This window comes from Chelonia mydas, chromosome 1, assembly GCF_015237465.2.
Source record: "Chelonia mydas isolate rCheMyd1 chromosome 1, rCheMyd1.pri.v2, whole genome shotgun sequence".
Taxonomy (NCBI): Eukaryota; Metazoa; Chordata; order Testudines; family Cheloniidae; genus Chelonia; species Chelonia mydas.
In genome coordinates, this window is record NC_057849.1 from 272,700,200 (window position 1) to 272,718,212 (window position 18,013).

At 41.3% G+C, this 18,013-nt stretch overlaps 1 long non-coding RNA gene across 1 annotated transcript; it reads right to left on the reverse strand.

The window, feature by feature from the left end:
- Nucleotides 1–1,401: 1,401 nt before the first annotated feature.
- On the reverse strand, nucleotides 1,402–17,773 carry LOC122462282. Its single transcript, XR_006284753.1, has 4 exons — nucleotides 17,553–17,773; nucleotides 16,473–16,511; nucleotides 6,015–6,124; nucleotides 1,402–1,705 (listed from the first exon to the last, which is right to left on the reverse strand). It is a non-coding gene; the product is annotated as an uncharacterized LOC122462282 (long non-coding RNA).
- Nucleotides 17,774–18,013: the final 240 nt, after the last annotated feature.

The window sequence follows — 18,013 nt, forward strand, 5'->3', positions numbered from 1 at the left end:
AGATGAACACTGCATTATGGGATGTTTAAATCATGTTCCCAGTCAACCCTGAATGACTTGTTTGGTCCTATGAGGCACTGCAAACCCTCCCCAAAACACCCTGTGCTAGAAGGTGGTGAGCTTCACAATGGGATAGCTACCCACGGTGTACTGCTCTCTGCATCCATGCAAGTGCTGCTAGTGAAGAGACAAACCGCTGACATAAGGAGCATAGTGTGGACATGCAAAAGCTATTTAATTACTGCGGCAGCTGTATGCTGATGGAACTGAGGTCGACATGGCCTGACAGGAGAATCTACCCCTCAATTTCTGATTTTCCAGATTAATATTTTAAATTAATAATCAACATGATTACCTGAGATACCACCTTGTTCCCTATGCCACATTTCTACAGTTAGGATCACAGAAAGTGCTTAATTTATAGTTCCCTTGATATAAATGGGGGAAGCTGTTGGAAGAGAATTCCTCAGCTTTCAACTTTTGACTCACAATAGTCATTAGACACCTCGGGCTTCTTGATGTAATCAGGTATTAGCTCTCCTTCCACTATAAGTAGAGGACCTACACTTCCATGCATGTTTCTCATGCTCTTAACATATTTAAATAACCTTTTCTTATTGCCTTTTGTGTGTCTTGCTTGGTGTAACTCACTTTGTGCCTTAGCCTTTCTGATTTTGTCCCTACTTGCTTGTGCTATTCTTTTGTATTCATCCTTAGCAATATGTCCATGTTTCCACTTTGTGTAGGATTCCTTTTCGATTTTCAGGTCAATAAAGAGCTCTTGATGGAGCTATACTGTCTTCTTACTTTTCTTCCTATCTTTCCTTCACATCAGGAGAGCTTTTAGCTGTTCCTTTAATACTATCTCCTTGAAAAACTGTTGGTTCGCCTGAACTCCTTTTTCCCTCAGATTTTCTTCCTGTGGTACCTTACCTACTAGTTCTATGAGTTTGTTAAAGTCTGCTTTTTTGAAGTCCATTGTCCTCGTTCCACTGTTCTTACTCCTTCCTTTCCTTAGAATCATGTAATCTATCATTTCATGATCACTTTCATCCAAATTGCCTTCTACCTTCAGATTCTCAACTAATTCCTCCCTGTTGGTCAGCATCAAGTCAAAATGGCTTTTCCCCTTGTTACTTGCTCCACTTTCTGAAACAAATAGTTGTCCTCAATACAGTCAAAAAACTTAACAGCAATTTTGTGTTTTGCTGTATTACTTTTCCAGTAGATGTCCGGGTAGTTAAAGTGCCCCATTATTATCAGGTCTTCTGTTTTGGATATTTTTGTTATTTATTCCAGAAATGCCTCATCCACCTCCTCTTCCTGATCCTGTGGTCTATAATAGACTCTTACCATGACATCATCCCTGTTCATCGGCCCCGCCCCCAATTTTACCTTTATCCAGAGGCTTTCAACTAGTCTGCCTCTCACCTCCTTCTGAACCTCAGAACAAGTGTATATATTCTTGATGTATAATGCAAAACCTCCTTGTTTTTTTTCTTCCTGAACAGTCTATACCCCTCTATACCAATATTTCAGTCATGAGACTTATCCCAGGAAGTTGTGTTCAGGGAGGAAGGTTGGTCTTGCTGTCAGGAAAATAGGCAGGGACTCAGGAGTTCTGGGTTCCATTCTTGTCTCTGTCACATACTTCCTTTGTGACCTGGAGCAAGTCACTTAATGTTGGTGTGTTTCAGTTCTCCGACTGTAAACAGGGATGCGAATATTTACTCTCACTTGTCCATTCCAATTGTAAGCTCTGCAGGGCATTGGTGGTTTCTGCACAAATACATATAGTCAATGCCTAACACAATGGGGGCTCTTTCATGGTTGGGGTCTGGATAACTACAATAAATTATAATAAATGACATTATTTACATTGTGAGGTTATTTGAGCCTATTAGAAAATTATTTCTAATGGGTAAGAGTCAAAATTCACATGCTAGGATCATAAATAACCCTCACTTATTGTAATTTAAGTGAAGCTGCTTAAAATCCAACCATCAGCAGACTGTGTCCACTCCTATTAGTAACAATCAGTGCTTCTGCCCTCCATCAGTAAGAAAGGTGTTCGTATCTTTTGTTGAAGCTGGCTAAATCCAGGCAAAGGCCAGACTGCTTCAGCCAGCAGATTTGCACAAAGATTATACATCAATAGTAAATCCAGTCTAAAGAGGCACAAGTCTGGATAACATCTCTGTTGATATTACCAAGGTACTTCCCCGCCATTGCCTTTTCAGTATTGTATTGTTAGGGGAAATGACTACAGACAGATCCATTACTACTGACCTGAGGAAAAAAAGCAAGTGTATGGAAGAGCAAGCAGAGGGGAAAAAAAAGATACTCATGACACTTCTATTGTCATTTATTAATGCAGGGAGGTCAAGGTTTAAAATTAAATTACAGTCCCAGATCTGAACCTCTAAAGCAGAGTAAGCTCAATTATTTCCTGAATCATGAAAAATGTGTTTAAAGAACACAGATTGCAAGGTCCCTTTGCTGATAATGGATCCCGGTGGATTGGATTATCTGAATATTCATGCTGCAGTAACTGTGCAGCATAGAACCCAGGTTAATTTCTTACTGAATCTAGCCCTAGGCTTGTTAACCAATATCAAAACTGACCATTTCAAGACAAATTTTTCCACTCCATAACTTGAAAACCAGTTTCACATCACATAGCAAGTGATAAATGATATAATCCCCTAATCTTTTGCCATCCAGTGTGCAGGGGCAGACAGTTTCAGTGTTAAATCTGAGTTCTTGGCTTTTCACAGTTGGACCTTTGACATTTTGCCTTACACAAAATTATAGATCTATTCTGATGGGTGTACCTGAAAAGATGGAGATTTGGATCAGATAAGCACTCCAACATGTGGCTATTTAAGCTCTTCAGAACTTCATAGGTTTTCAAAATTGAGCCAGACACTTCCAGTCACATTTTTTCTTTGGCTGCTTGCCCCACTCAGGAAGCATGCAGGCCCCCAAACTGGGAAGTGTTTGCTTTCAAACATTAACCAACTTTTTTATAACCTCAGAAAAGACTCAGTTCAGAGACTGGTCGCATAGTTTTGGTTCCTATTTTATTCAACTGTTTTTTGAACCCTTACATAAAATGTGACCATACAGTACTAGATTGTTTATTTAGACACAAAGTTCAGTAAGGTGAAGAGGGCAGGAATACATTACCTGCACTAGGAATAGCATATAGACCAGGGATGGGCAAACATTGTGGCCCGAGGGCCACATCTGGGTATGGAACTTGTATGGTGGGCCATGAATGCTCACGAAAAATTGGGGTTGGGGTGTTGGAGGGCTCTGGCTGGGGGCATGGGCTCTGCAGTGAGGCCATAAATGAGGAGTTCAGGATGCAGAAGGCTCTGGGCTAGGGCAGTGGGTTAGGGTGTGCGGGGGGGGGAAGGTTCTGGCTGGGGATGCGGGTTCCGGGGTGGGGCTGAGGATGAGGGGTTGGGGGTGCAGGAGGGTGCTCCGGGCTGGGGCAAAGGGGTTTGGAGGGTGGCAGATGGATTGAGGTGGTCCAGGAGATTGGACGAGGCTCTGGGGGGTACTTACCTCAAGCAGCTCCCAGAAGCAGCAGCATGTCCCCCCTCTGGCTCCTACATGGAGGCACAGCCAGGTGGCTCTGCGCGCTGCCCTGTCTGCAGGCACCACCCCTGCAGCTCCCATTGGCCATGGTTCCTGACCAATGGCAGCTGCGGGAGCGGCACTTGAGGTGGGGGCAGCATGCGGAGCCCCCTGGGTGCCCCTATGCATAGGACCAGGAGGGGGGACATGCTGCTGCTTCTGGGAGCCATGTGGAGCGGGGCAAGCCTCCGACCCTGCTCCCCGGCTGGAGTGGGGCAATCCCTAGACCCCACTCCGCGGAGGGAGCTTGAGGGCTGGATTAAAACATCTGGAGGGCTGGATGCGGCCTCTGGGCCATAGTTTTCCCACCCCGATATAGACAGAGGCACTGTGACTTCAGAGATCCACACTGACACATCCTCCCATTTCCTTCTTGCTCTGGAGCAAGCTGTAATTTGCAACAACCCTCTCACAGTTCAGCTGTGCTTGTCAACTAATAGAGGGTGGAGCCCTCCCTGCCCAACCCCTGCCCACCTGCAGAAGGTAGGAGGCACACAGGTAATTTTTTAAAAGTGCCTCAGAATCCTATGTCCCACTGAAATGTTACCAACAGTGCCAGCTTACTCTAGGGAACTCATTCAGGCCTATAAAGGGAAGTTCTTGCTCTCTTATTGACTTGCATAAATATGCAGTTCAAGTCACTATCTAATACAAAGTTTGCATCACTTATAAGAAAATGCTGGTTATAAGAAAATGTTTCCAAAATACATGGTGCCAGATCCTCATTTGGCATACACTGTCACTGACTTCAAGCTCCACTGAAGTCAATGGAGCTATGGCAATTGACACCAGCTGTGGATCAGCTCCCACTTCTGTACTGAGGTTTCCAGTGTGATCTTTCTTCTTGCTTACAACACTTCTGAGACATCCATTTTTAAATATTTTTTGCTTTGTTACTTTATGGAGGTGACCTAGTAATTTTCTTTTATGCTTTTAAAATCTGATTCTTAATTCTCAGTGCAACAAGCCGTGAACCAAGTCTGGGAACCCCTGATTTAAGTGGTAGGTTACATACCACAGTTAGTAGTTCTGCACTTTCATATTTATGTTCCTTCAGAACTTTTGGGTGAATGCCATCTGATCCTGGCAACTTATTACGATTTGATTTATCAGTTTATTCCAGCACATCTCTGCCAACAACATAAAAAAAGAATGGCTTGGATGTGGGGATCTCCCCTACATCTTCTGCAGTGACAATCAGTACAAAGGCCACAATGGCCTTGTCTTTCTTGAGTGCTCCTTTAGTACCTCGATTGTCCAGTGACCCCACTGATTGTTTGGCAAGTCATTGCTTATGAACTTTTAAAAAACTGCTGTTAGAATTTGAAGAGCAACTGGCCAAAGACACAAAAACTTTCTTAATTTGCCTTATTATATTTTTACACTTGACTTGCCAGAGTTTGTGCTCCTTTCTATTTTCCTCTCTATAATTTGACATCCTTTAACAATTGGAAGCCTTTCTACCTCTAACTGCTACTTTTATTCTTTTGTTTAGCTGCAAGCGGCCATACCTGTGGACACTCAGGTAAACAAAGTGTCTTGTGGCCTGCCAGGGGCTTACTCTGAACAAGCCGTGAACCAAGTTTGCTTTAGTCAGAACTAACCTGCAGGGCAGCTGACTGATGGATGCCCCAAAAGGCTTCCCTGAGTCTGTAGTTCTGGAACCAAATGCAAACACTGGGGTAAGCATGTCAACTCCACTGAAACCGATGGGCCGAGTTTAGCTAAAGCTCTGTGGGCTTAACGGTGTTAGTGCTAAGGATAAATTTGGTCAACAGAGTGGGAAAGAGCCTCTCATCTACACTGAATAATGTTGCTTTATAGGCTTCCCACACCATTCTCTTCCACACTGTCAAGCATCACTATCTCTGCTCAGCCACAGTGCTGTCTGATTCCTTCACTATTAGCCCTAATACATAGTAATGATTATTTATAGGTTACTGTGGCATTATTGTGATTTTAATATGTCTTTCTACTTGCAGTATTTTGGGCCAGATTGCGTCACCCTAATTCACATTCAGTAGAACCTTACCATGCAAATATGTCTTATCCAGTCCGTGTAAAAGTAGCATGATCTGACCACTGGGTACTGCATTTTTTAATTAAGAAGATGAACAGGCTTGTTGACAGTACAAGTTATTTTCTTACATAACAATTAAAATGGAGAGTGACCGTTATAAAGACATGGGATGAAATCCCAGTTCTACTGAACTCACTGGGAGTTTCACTTTCAATAGGGCCAGGATTTCACCCAGAAAATTTAAAGCAGAATTGAGACAGTTAAGCAAAGCCAGAAACCAGGCTTTCCTCACTTTATAAAACCATCTGATTTGAGGAAATGAAACTACCAAAAGCAAAACTGAAATCACCTTTCTAAACGACACCTATTTAGATAAATTCTTCAACAGCAGTTGCCAGATGGTTTGTTTTTTCCAATAGAGCTGAGTGCTCATGAAAGTAAGATTGACAGCTGGGCAATCTGAAAAAAAATTAGATTGAAGACAGCTTCAGAAGGCCAATCTCCTTCATGTTGCTTAACGAAGGAGTGATAGCAGGCATCCTGTCTGTCTCGGCATATTTTGAAGAAAGATGGAGTGATAACATATGAATGCCTAAACTTGTAGAAATCTGCTGTTTCTATAGCTATAGATATTGAAATTAATTTAATTTTAATTCAGAAGTATCTAAAAAGGGATAAGAAATGCAATTTGTTAAAAATTTAAGCACTTTTAAAAAAAACTCTACTATACTTCTTACAAATGCATATGAGAGAAAATATCATAGTACAGCAATAGGATTTTATATTTTACAACAATGACACTGGTAGGACTACAGGAAAATGCTTGTTAATGAACAGATCATACAGTGCCAAAGCTTACAGGATCAAGTGACTGGCTTTGGATTGATAAATAATACAATATTCCAGACTTCAGGTGTTTTATGATCTTTCACAATGAAAGAAGCAAGAGACTACTTCATTAGTAACTAAATATTCTTCATACATGTCAATTACTACACATAAAAGACAGTATAATATGTACAGGTCAAACACCAGTACTAGACATATTTCAAGTTTTCTATTTTCTTAAGCCTGTCAAAATAATTAAACCAGACTATTAAGAGTAGTCTGCTGATGTATCTTTGCTCTCCAGCCAATAAGGGGAATAATGTTATGAGGGAGCTGATGCTACTTCCATGCTAAAAATTGCCAGCAGGGATATTCTGAAACCAACTTACAATGACACCAGACATTAAAATCCCTTTTAAAAAAACCTTCCCTTTCACAGAAGTACCCCCAGGACAAAATGGTGGGGAATTAATGATCCCTGGGGCTCAGCAGCTCTCTGTGGCAAAGGTGATGTCATTTGCATCTTTGCATCAGTACAGATTAATTTACACCCCTAAATTAGGCATTGGTCAACTATAATTTATAGGTATACAAGCTGAATGTTTGAACAAATAAGTGGCCAGCAAATGTAGTTAAAATCCAGCAAAGCTTCTGAAAAAGTCTAACCCCTGTATTTTATAAAAAAGCATGCAGTGATTTAGTCATATGTGGTAAAATGGCTGTGCCAACACACCTCTGGTGATTGTATACAGCATTGGGACAGCTATGTATCAGTTTCCCCCATGACTTCTTTCGCCTATTTCAGCTGTGAGCATGACCTGGTCCTCTGACCAAGCCAGATAACAGTGTCCAACCCTTTGCAGGATCTCAAAGTCTTTCACATAAAATCCAACAGAAAATAGCTAGACAACAATCTCCAGCCCAGCCAGACTGAGCTAGAAGCCTTCTTCTTTGCAGACTAGCCCCAGCTTCAGACTGGCCCCAGGTGCCAGGTTTCAGTCCAACTACCCAGGGACAGTCACACTATCCTTTTGCTGAGGGTTTTAAGCAGGCTGCAGTTCCTGATTGGCTCCTGTCTCCATCCAGGCTTCTAGCTCAGGACTCAGCCACCCAGGCTTCTCTCAGCCCTCAACCAAAGAGAAAAAGCTACCTCTCACTGGGTGTCTTCCCTGACCACTCCTCCTGTAGTCTTTTCCTCCTTCCTTTATGAAGACCCAGCCCCTCCCTAGCTGGGTTTGATCAACAATGAGGCCTAACACCCCTCCAGGTCCAGCCTGCTAGGTTAATTGGCCTTTCAGGCCACTTAAACACTTTGTCACCTGTGTGGCACCCCCATCAGATACCCTCCCCCTCAAGACTACATCCTGACCAGTGCTAGGGTCTTGCCAACCTGGGGGATGAAGAAGGTGTCCACCTTGTTATATCATAATGTCAATAGATAATTCCTTTCCTCCGGAAGTCTCCCAGCCTGCTGTCAAATGAACCAGTCTCATTCTCCAGGAGCTCCACCTGGAAATCTAACCACCTTTTTACTTATTTAGGTTTGCCTTTTCTTAATAGGCCTCATGCAAGGCCTATTCCTCCTTCATCTGCTTTTCCTAAAGGCTTGCTGCTTCTGTTACCACTTCAATTTTGGGGAAGTTCAATGTATATAAAGTTGATAGATATCTCAGAATCAGTTCTCTATAAGGGATTGAGGCATTTTTTGTTAAAAATGGGTAACAACTTTTTATAATATAATTTGAACCTGTTGATTTCAAAAATGCTTGCTACTAAACAGAATTTTGACATTTAGACCCTCAAACTTGTAAATAAATATGGTCACCAAAATTCACCAGAAATATTTGATATATCACCAGCACATGCATGAACTTGTCGGCAAAATCCAACTGTCTGTCATAATTGCTTTTCAGACTCTTAAGAACAGCAATGAGAAAACATCTACTGAACCCTAACTTTCAATTTTTATAGTGTTAAGTCATCCATTTATTGTAATAGCCAAAATTAGTTAAACACAACACATTATTTTTTCATGTAATAGATAAAATCATTTTCTTGCATGCTTAGTGTTTGTTTTATAGTACATAATGCTTTGTAGTGAGTGTAGAATTAACCAAGAATTGATGATGATGTTTTGTTTTGGGGTCTTGTTTTTTTGTTTTTTTTTTTACAAAGAGAGAAAACAACAGTAGTTAGATGAGGTGATGGTTTATGACACTGAAATTCTTTACAGTTGTAGCAATACTATGGAATTGGTAGTAAATCTGAAGAGATCCACACCAGTTTCCTACAGTCTCTGCATTATTTGTGAAGAATCACATAAAGCACATGAACAAAGATTGCATCGAATAAGGGCGTCAACAGCCATTAGAAAGGAACTACAAGATGTCAAATACAGAGAGGCCAGGTGCAAGATTGAGTCCATCTTGCATTCAGAACAGATAGTATCAGTCGTGCAGCACAGAAATTGCTATGCCCAATACACTGGCAAAGGCAAATCCAGAGGTTACAGGCATCTGCAGCTGATGAATCATGGTAAGCTGTAGTGATCCCAATAAAGACACCAGTATCCATAATCCAGTCCAGTTCTGTGAAACCCATTGACTGTAAATGCTGCATGTTTTGTCAAGGAGTGCTGCCTAAACAAAGACTCATGTCTGCATCTACATTCAAGATAACTGAACAGTTAGTGAATGCAGTTGTATTTGTTCACAAAATGAGTGTTCATTTAGCTAGAGTAAATGACCCCATAGCTGCTAAAGGAAAGTACCACCTGACTTGTCACGTTCTGTTTAGGAGGTCTGTAATGAAAGCGTGAAGGCACCAAAATTACCAAAACAGCCATGGTTTGGCTTAAAATGAGCTTTAGCATGTAGCCAATCAAGGCCATGTTTTAGAGCTATCTGAGGTTTGGCATCGTTACTGCAATCTTGCAAAGGAAACTGGCATTGAAATGCCACACTCCTGCATCAGTCATAGACCATTATTCAAGGAAAAACTCCAGGCTCATCCTGGGGATTTAGTTCATTTCATTTCATTGCCTGATCAATCCCCTGCTGAGAGACAAACACTCTTAGTTCCAGCCAAGTATAAATATGTACCTATCTCACAAGTGACAGATTCCTGCCAAGATGATGAGAAACTGTCCCCATTTACCATCGCCAAGGAGTCATATTTCTGTCACTGGTATATGTTGCATTGAAAATTCATGGAGATACTTTGTTACACCCCGGCCACAAAGGCAATGTCTGAGGATGATGCAGCTGCCTGCTTTCCAGAGAGTCTGTACTTGTTCCTCTACCTGCTGTATGAAGGGCAATCTCTTCTGATTAAGAGAACCTTGAGAAATAAGAATCAGTGAAATTTAAGGTGCTTAATGTAGCTCAAGACATTATATATCATGTGAGGGGAGGAAAGAAATGGATACCGAAGCATATGGGTTTGGGGTCCCCCCTTCATCAGGCAACAAGGACAAAACTATTTGTTCAGTTTTCCACAAGACTGCCCATTGCATTAGTTAGGAAGTACAGACTTTGGATGCTGAGAATGGGGATGTTATTCCTCCCAATCTGGTTCCCAGGAAGCTCATTCATCCAACAATGTGCAGGAAGGCAGACTAGATGACCATGATGGTCTCTTCTAAGCTTAAAGTCTATTAATCTATTAGTCTATAAACTGCAGTGCAGGCGGTTGCTTCTGATATGGCCTGTATCATTTAATGTCAAATGAGAACCCAATTTATGGATGGATACATTCAACCAATTACACATGACAACAGAACCAGAAATAACCACCAGTGGGTACTTGCTAATCATTTCAAGCCCCTGCCCCTGCCTCAATATTGTATGTAGATACAAACATGTGTCATCAGTGCTTGGGCAGCAATATGTGGTTCCAACTGTTCATGAAGCTCTGTACTGTAAACTGATGGAACTAAAATGGGCCACAGAGTGACTTATTCCACAATTAACAGGCCTCTGTGTCTCACTGAACTTTCAGAAACGTATAGGCCAGCACATACAGGCGGATGTCAGGACTGGACCAAAGTCAAGAGAAAAAGCTGTGAATGGCAAGTCATATTCCAGGGCAATGCAGGCCCACAAAATGACACTTCCAGTGCCTGCTTCTTTCACAGCTCTTGGACTTTATAGCAGCGTATGATCAAGGACTCAAAGATAATATTGTCAAAGCCAATCAGTCACATTCTTATGGTGAGCACATCAGTTCATATTTCACAAAGATTTCAAAATCTCACCTCCACATCTGTGGCCAGCAAAGATGAAGGTAGTGTGTATTTTAGGTTTTGGTGGCAGTACATGAAAATAGTGTCTCTACTGCTCATATTCAACCATGTACTGTAAAAACATAGAGTAAGGTGTTTTATGAATGCTTGCAATGTTCTGAATTTATGGTCACTATGAGATTTGTATACAGACCATGCTTATGCATTTATGTATGTATGTATACAGAGAAAATTGCAAATTGTAACTGTAGTGCAACAGGGTGGTGAAGCAATCATACAAGGAGGGTCAAGTGCCAAAACAGTTGTTTACACAACATTGGCTTAAAGAAAATGATGGATCATTAAAGTTAATGGAAAGACATTGAAACAACAGGGAATTTGCCCAATATGGGTAACTTTGCAACAGTATAGCCTGAGAGAGACAGAGTCAGAGAGAGAGAAAAAAAAGGAGGCTTGAATCTGAGGTTTTCATCTAGGAGCTGAGGGACGGTTACTTGGCAGGTGCTGTCCGTGAAATCTGGATCCTCCCTATGGCCAAGGGGAATTCTGGTAAACTGTTTAAAGGCAACTGGTAATTTAAATTAGAAAAGGGATTGTATCTAATATGGAAGTTTAGAGCCTGAGGTTGCATCTTTATGTGTATTTTCTATGTAATTTGTATAAGTTTGCTCTCCCTTACTATTATTTCATCTTTGAAGCTGTGGCTTTTCTATTAAATAATTCTTTTATTTATTTTTTACCCCAATCAGGCCTCTGGTGTGCAAACTGTGTGGTGTGTATGTACCAAAGTAAGCTGGCATCTGGGTGGCTGGTTTCACACCTTTTGGGGTGATGAGGCAAAGGGGAAAAGTCTGAGTGCCTGATAGAACTCAGGGAGGATGGATTTGAGGAGACTCAGGACTGGAAAGGGCTGTTGGTGTCACCCTGCAAGGAGTAACTAGGTTGGTGGAAGTGAGGGTGAGACCTTGAGCTTGTGGGCAGGCTACTGTTGTCAGGGGTATGAACCAAAGATGCATAATGTAAAGGCATCCAAGGTTATAGAGTAGGTGGAGACAGAATTCTTTCTGGTTTGGATGATCCCCAACATGTCACAATGAGGGTGCCATCTACATCGCCAAAATGCATCAACTACCAGCTGGAGTGCTCAAGGAATTCCAACAGGGGAACTTTGTTGTCAAGATATCATGTTAGAAGTTCAACCAAATGGACCCTGATCAGAGCCAAGTGTGGCTTAATGGAACGGGAAAGAAAGAAGGTGGAATTGTAGGCATCACCGAGATTTGCTCAGGCCTCAGATAGGCCTTGTCTTACAGTGAGAGCCATGTTCCATGTTGGGTTGGATGACCAACTTATTCACAATAAGTCCAAAAAAGGCAAAGAAGTGACATGACAATGAAGATGAGGATGCACTCTTACAAATACTTCAAAGGTTCACCGTTTTCTTTGCGGAGGAACCACCCACTTCAGTGCAAAATATTGCAACAAAAGATCTGGCTACTGAAGCCATACAAGATGCATTGTGGAATGCAAAGATCCTAGGACAAGTGGTGCTGGACAGTTTTGTGGAGAAACAACTTATGACACAGGAGGGGGAGCCTAGGTATGTACACTTTCATAATCCACTGCCAAAAAAATAATGCTCTGACTTTTCCATGCTATATGAATTGGGGGAAGAAGTCAACGAAAAGGCCTCAACCATGAAGACAGACAGAAATATTCTTCAGAGCCTAATCACAGCCTGTAAAGATGGCAGGACTGTGAATTTAAACAAATTTTGAAACAAGAAATGACTGTCCCTTTGGCATGAGTGCAGATGAATGGCAGCCTAAGAACAGTCTCAAAAGCAATACTGAGTGGTGTACTGACAGCTGACTTACACTGCCCACCAACAGTTACCCTTGTTGGGAAAAGATGTCTTATGGAACATGTGCAAGCTTTGTACAAGCCATAGGAAACGCAGAACGTATGGAGATCTTGTGGATACATTTGTAAAAATAATACTTAGGACTGGTGCAGACTTCCACAAAATAGATGTGTTTGACAGATACTACAAGGAATCTATTAAGGATAGTACATGACAAAAAACAGTCAAGAGGTACAAGACCCATTTGATGAGTGGTGGAAGGCAGATATGTGAAATTGGATAATTTCATTTTGCTTCCAGAAAATAAGAAGGACCTTGTAATATTTTTATCTGAGCAACCAATGACCCAAGCACCATATGATAAAATCATCATTCTGGCTGATGGCTTTCAGGATGAAGGTCAGGTATGATGCTCGACAGCAACAGTTGACACCAATCAGCAATGCACTCAACAGCAAGAAACAGACAAAAGAATGATTTTGCACTGTGTCTGTGATGTGATCGTTCCCCTCTATTCGACACTGGTGAGGCCTCATCTAGAGTACTGTGTCCAGTTTTGGGCCCCACACTACAAGACGGATGTGGAGAAATTGGAGAGAGTCCAGCGAAGGGCAACAAAAATGATTAGGGGTCTGGAACACATGACTTATGAGGAGAGGCTGAGGGAACTGGGATTGTTTAGTCTGCAGAAGAGAAGAATGAGGGGGGATTTGATAGCTGCTTTCAACTACCTGAGAGGTGGTTCCAGAAGGGATGGTTCTAGACTATTCTCAGTGGTAGAAGAGGACAGGGCAAGGAGTAATGGTCTCAAGTTGCAGTGGGGGAGGTTTAGGTTGGATATTAGGAAAAAAATTTTCACTAGGAGGGTGGTGAAACACTGGAATGCGTTACCTAGGGAGGTGGTAGAATCTCCTTCCTTAGAAGTTTTTAAGGTCAGGCTTGACAAAGCCCTGGCTGGGATGATTTAATTGGGGATTGGTCCTGCTTTGAGCAGGGGGTTGGACTAGATGACCTCCTGAGGTCCCTTCCAACCCTGATATTCTATGATTCTATGATTCTACAGTGATACCAACAGTATGGTTGTTGCAGCTAGGGACACTGATGTGTTTATTCTTTTGCTGGCTCACCACAGCAAAATAACATGTAGGCAGCTTTGGATGAAAGTTGGCACATCAAAGGAACTAAAGTACTTTCTCACAAATGGCATGAATAGAAAACTACAATATGAACCACACGTTCCGGAAACTCTGCTCCCATTTCACACCTTGACCGATTGTGGTGCTACCTCATTTATTGCTGGACACAGCAAAAAGACCACATGGAAAGTTTTTCAGCGACTTCATTAGCTGCTAATACACCTTGGATACAGTGAGCTGGACTTGAAGAAGGTGAAAAGTGCAGAAGAGTTTATTTGTAAGATATATGGCTTGTCAGAGGTCTATAACACTGATAAAGCATTTGCTATTTTGTTCACATGCTTGCAGTCATCAGAAGCACTACTCCCAGTAAGTGATGGTGTTACTGCCACATACAGAGAGCTCATTTCCAGGCATTAGTTGGGCGACAGGTTCACTGCCCAGATCCAGTACTTCTTCCTCCAAATACAATGGGTTGGAAATAAGAGAACGGCAGTCTGGTGCCACAGCTCATGTCATTGCCACCAATAGCAGCAGACTGAATGGAGGAAATATTCTGTAGCTATACAACAGGGTGCAAGAGTCAGTGATGCAGGTGCAGGACAGCATGAATTGTTTGTACAGGAGCATGCAAATATCGAGATCTGGAACAAGGTTGTGTCAATTTACCTGATATTTACTGCTTAAGGGCAGTATTATCAAATAAGTAGATGTGCCATAAGTGACTTAATAAGATGTTAATTCAATCTGTATACCAAAGTTTCTTTAAATAGTACAACATTAAATAAGTATTTTAATGCATACATTCATGCTTAGTCAAGAATATATCACCACATGTTTTTAAACCAGATGTTTTCAGATTATGTGTTATATTTCTGATAGTTAAATCAGCTGCTATACCTTTGTTTCAAAGTTCTAACACTGAAGGAATAAGAGCACTTTTGTGGTTGTATAACAAAGTGAACTACTTCTAATATCTCTTACAAATAAGAAATGGAAATTCAATAGCTTCATAAACAGGCTGTGCATATTATTTGATCACTTATATTACATCCCACAGCTCATTAAAATCATTTGACACATGTTATTCCTAAATGAAAAGGAAATAAAAAATTTTACTCTTCAGCAATTTCCAAAAGTTACTTTGCTCTCTTTGTAGAGGCCTTTATACACAACATACAGCTTGGTAACAACCATATTTGGATTCAGTGCACCCTAATTATCTTTAAAAAAAAAAAAAGACTTGTTGCCAACTTTTAACAGCAGCAGCAGCCTTTTACAATTTACTTTTTTTGAAAACCCAATCAGTCTAATAGATCTGAAACATATTTTGTATCTTGGACTCATCTCTTTATTAAAGGTACCCTAAAATTACATTCCTAACTTCTTAATTGCATTAAAAATACTTCCAGCCCATCATCCTTCAGTGCAAAGTCAAAATAACAGAGACATTTTCTGAATTAAGAAGTGTCTTCTCTTTCAGATATCACTCCATTTTAGATTGGAACCTCCAGATCCTTGGAAGACCTGAGCACTTCACTAGAATTTACTTTTAAGTTTTGCCCAAATTGAACTTTGAATATGAAATGGTACGTCCCTCCAACTGAATGCAGAATATCCAGAGGAAGAAACGGTCAGATCCTAAGAGTTGCAGAGACTCTATAATTTCTAATGAAGTCAGCAGAGGAGGCCACCAATTTGGTACCAGGCCATGGCTCTCTGAGACAGCAGTGATAGTGATAGTGGGCCACTTTGTCTCCTGCCCTATCTTTAGTTTCTATCAGTCTCTTGGAGTGAAACTTTTGGGCCGCCCGGGCTTCCTCAGCTACATGTGTTCTGGGCACCTTTACACATGCACCTTCTCAAAGAAGCTGAATGAGCATCCTTCTTTCAGACTTCTGCTCTTAGTGGTTTGCCCTTCACCCTATCCTTCCTGATGCACCAAGGACAGCCCCATTAGCTGCTCTCCACTGCTACTCACTGGGGAGGGGTGGCTACTAGTGTTAAGGAGTGGGGGAATGTGAGGAAATGTGAAGAAAAACAGAAAGGGTTTCTTAGACCTTCTATAACCAGATCATTATTGTACTTTGTTTCAAACCAATATCCATGAAATGAACTGAGAGTAGTGTCACACTGATTTTTCCCATATGCTGTGATCTCATTGTGCTCTCTGCATGTGCAGCCATGCTTTTTTAAGAAAGAAAAAAATATTTCATTTTCTTCTGGCAACTGACCCTCAGTGAGAAGCATGATTTTGTTAATCCTGGACATTGTGATAGGATTTCAGTTCTTAATACATTTGCTGTGAATGTCATTTAAGATTTTACATAGTTTGGAGTCACAACACACAATACTGTAGCACAGATTATGATCCAATTAAGACTTTTAAACCTTCAAACCTACATGAGATGTAATAGCCACTTCTATGAAGCTGTTTATTTGCCAACCCTCTGGTTTCCCCACACCCACAAGAGTTGTTCTTACTCTTCTAACAGGATTATATTTAGCCCTTCCCCCATGTAACCTTTGATTATGTATTCCCAATTACTAATTTAAAAATAAGGAATAACAGCAAACTGAATTCTTTAAGATTTGGGCCTCCAAGGGAGATACAGATAATTTAATTTAATGAAGGACTATAAATAACACAAATGATAAAATTAAATACTTTATTTAATATGAAATAGTTAAGCAAACAGGCATTACAGTATAATCATACACTGCATTTATACTCACATTATATGATGATATGATGCAGCTGGGGGTGATCAGTCCCTAAATGGAGAAAAATTATTATACTCATTCTCTATCAATACCTTAATAGTAGAAGGGTGTGCCTAATGTAAAATTATTGTGCTATCTTTTTAATGAATTATAATAATACGCTTTAATTAACATTAACTCCATCTTTACTATAATTCAATATTTTCTACTTTCTTATTGGCTATTTAACATTGCCATGTTAACATCTGTGTAAATGCCATACCTGTAATTATCAATATAGATAAAATGTTAATGTTTTGGAAAATGCTATTTAAAACACTTGAAAAAACCAGTCAGGACCAAAACATGTTTACAACTTGCCCTGGGGTTATATCCTAACTTATCTTCAGCTTGCATCTGAATTCACTCACTTCACTTTACTCATTTTACCAGGCCTCGCTTGACTGTTATCAAGCCCATTTTTAAGAAATAGATGTTTGGGCCTCCTTAAATTTCAACATTTCTATAATAACATAGCAAGCATCATCTTTGTAGGCTACACCCAAGGCATGGCTCAAGCCTTCTTCATGCTTGCTAACTGAGTGGCTTCTCCTCCCACCTTATGTGGGTAGGTCCTCGGTTCTTTATTTCGGCATCTGGTCCTCCACCCAAGGTGACTCCTCTCAGTGTCTGGGATACAAGGGGTGCTGTCCCTTGGGAAAATAATTAATTCTGTTACTCTGTTCACAAGGAATGTAACCCAGTACATGAACAATATAATACATTAATGGAAGCCCCAGCCAATGAAATGCCACATTCAGAAAGAATAATACTGCACAGAGGACTTTATTGGGGACAGGAAACAAATACTCTAGGGAAGGAAAGGATTAAGATTGTTATTTTGCTGATGTTTTAGTCAAATTCCCTACCTCCCTGCAGTTACCATTCGATACAGGTTCCCAGCTCCCTCCCTAGAACCTTTCCAAGCAGATGAGGTACTGAGGGTAAGTTCTGCAACAAGTGCTGCAGTGCTGTGAATGCTGGCTGGTTTATATAAAACAAGGGGGCTCCCCCTTAGGGTGTCGTCACCCATGCATGAGGCAGGGTCCTCACCTGGCCCCCTGATTTGGAGCCCAGTAGAGGTCTCGGCTGGCTCTAGGTAACTGGTGCTGGATTGGTTCTCTGCCCCTTTGATCACTGGTATCCACAGAGCTGGTACTCCCCAGTCACAGACTAAATCCCACAGTAGTTCAAAGACCACTTTTGTGTGGGAAGTGGAAGTTGATTAGAGACTTCCTAGGCTATGCTGCCTCTCCCCAAAGTGAAACCAAAACTAGTCCTTTTGTCTCTGGGTCAGGAAACCCCACCCCCACACAGTCCTCCCGCAGAACTGAACTGTCCTGGTTCCTTACTGGCCCAGCAAACTGTCTATATAAATAACTCCATCCAATTCATTGGCATTGGTAGGCCTTCCCAGTCTACTCTGTCCCTGCCCCAGACCCTAAAGCAGTCTGGGAAATGGTGTCCATTGGTTCTGAAGCCATTGTTGCTGTGGTCAAGAGAGTAGGCTCCAT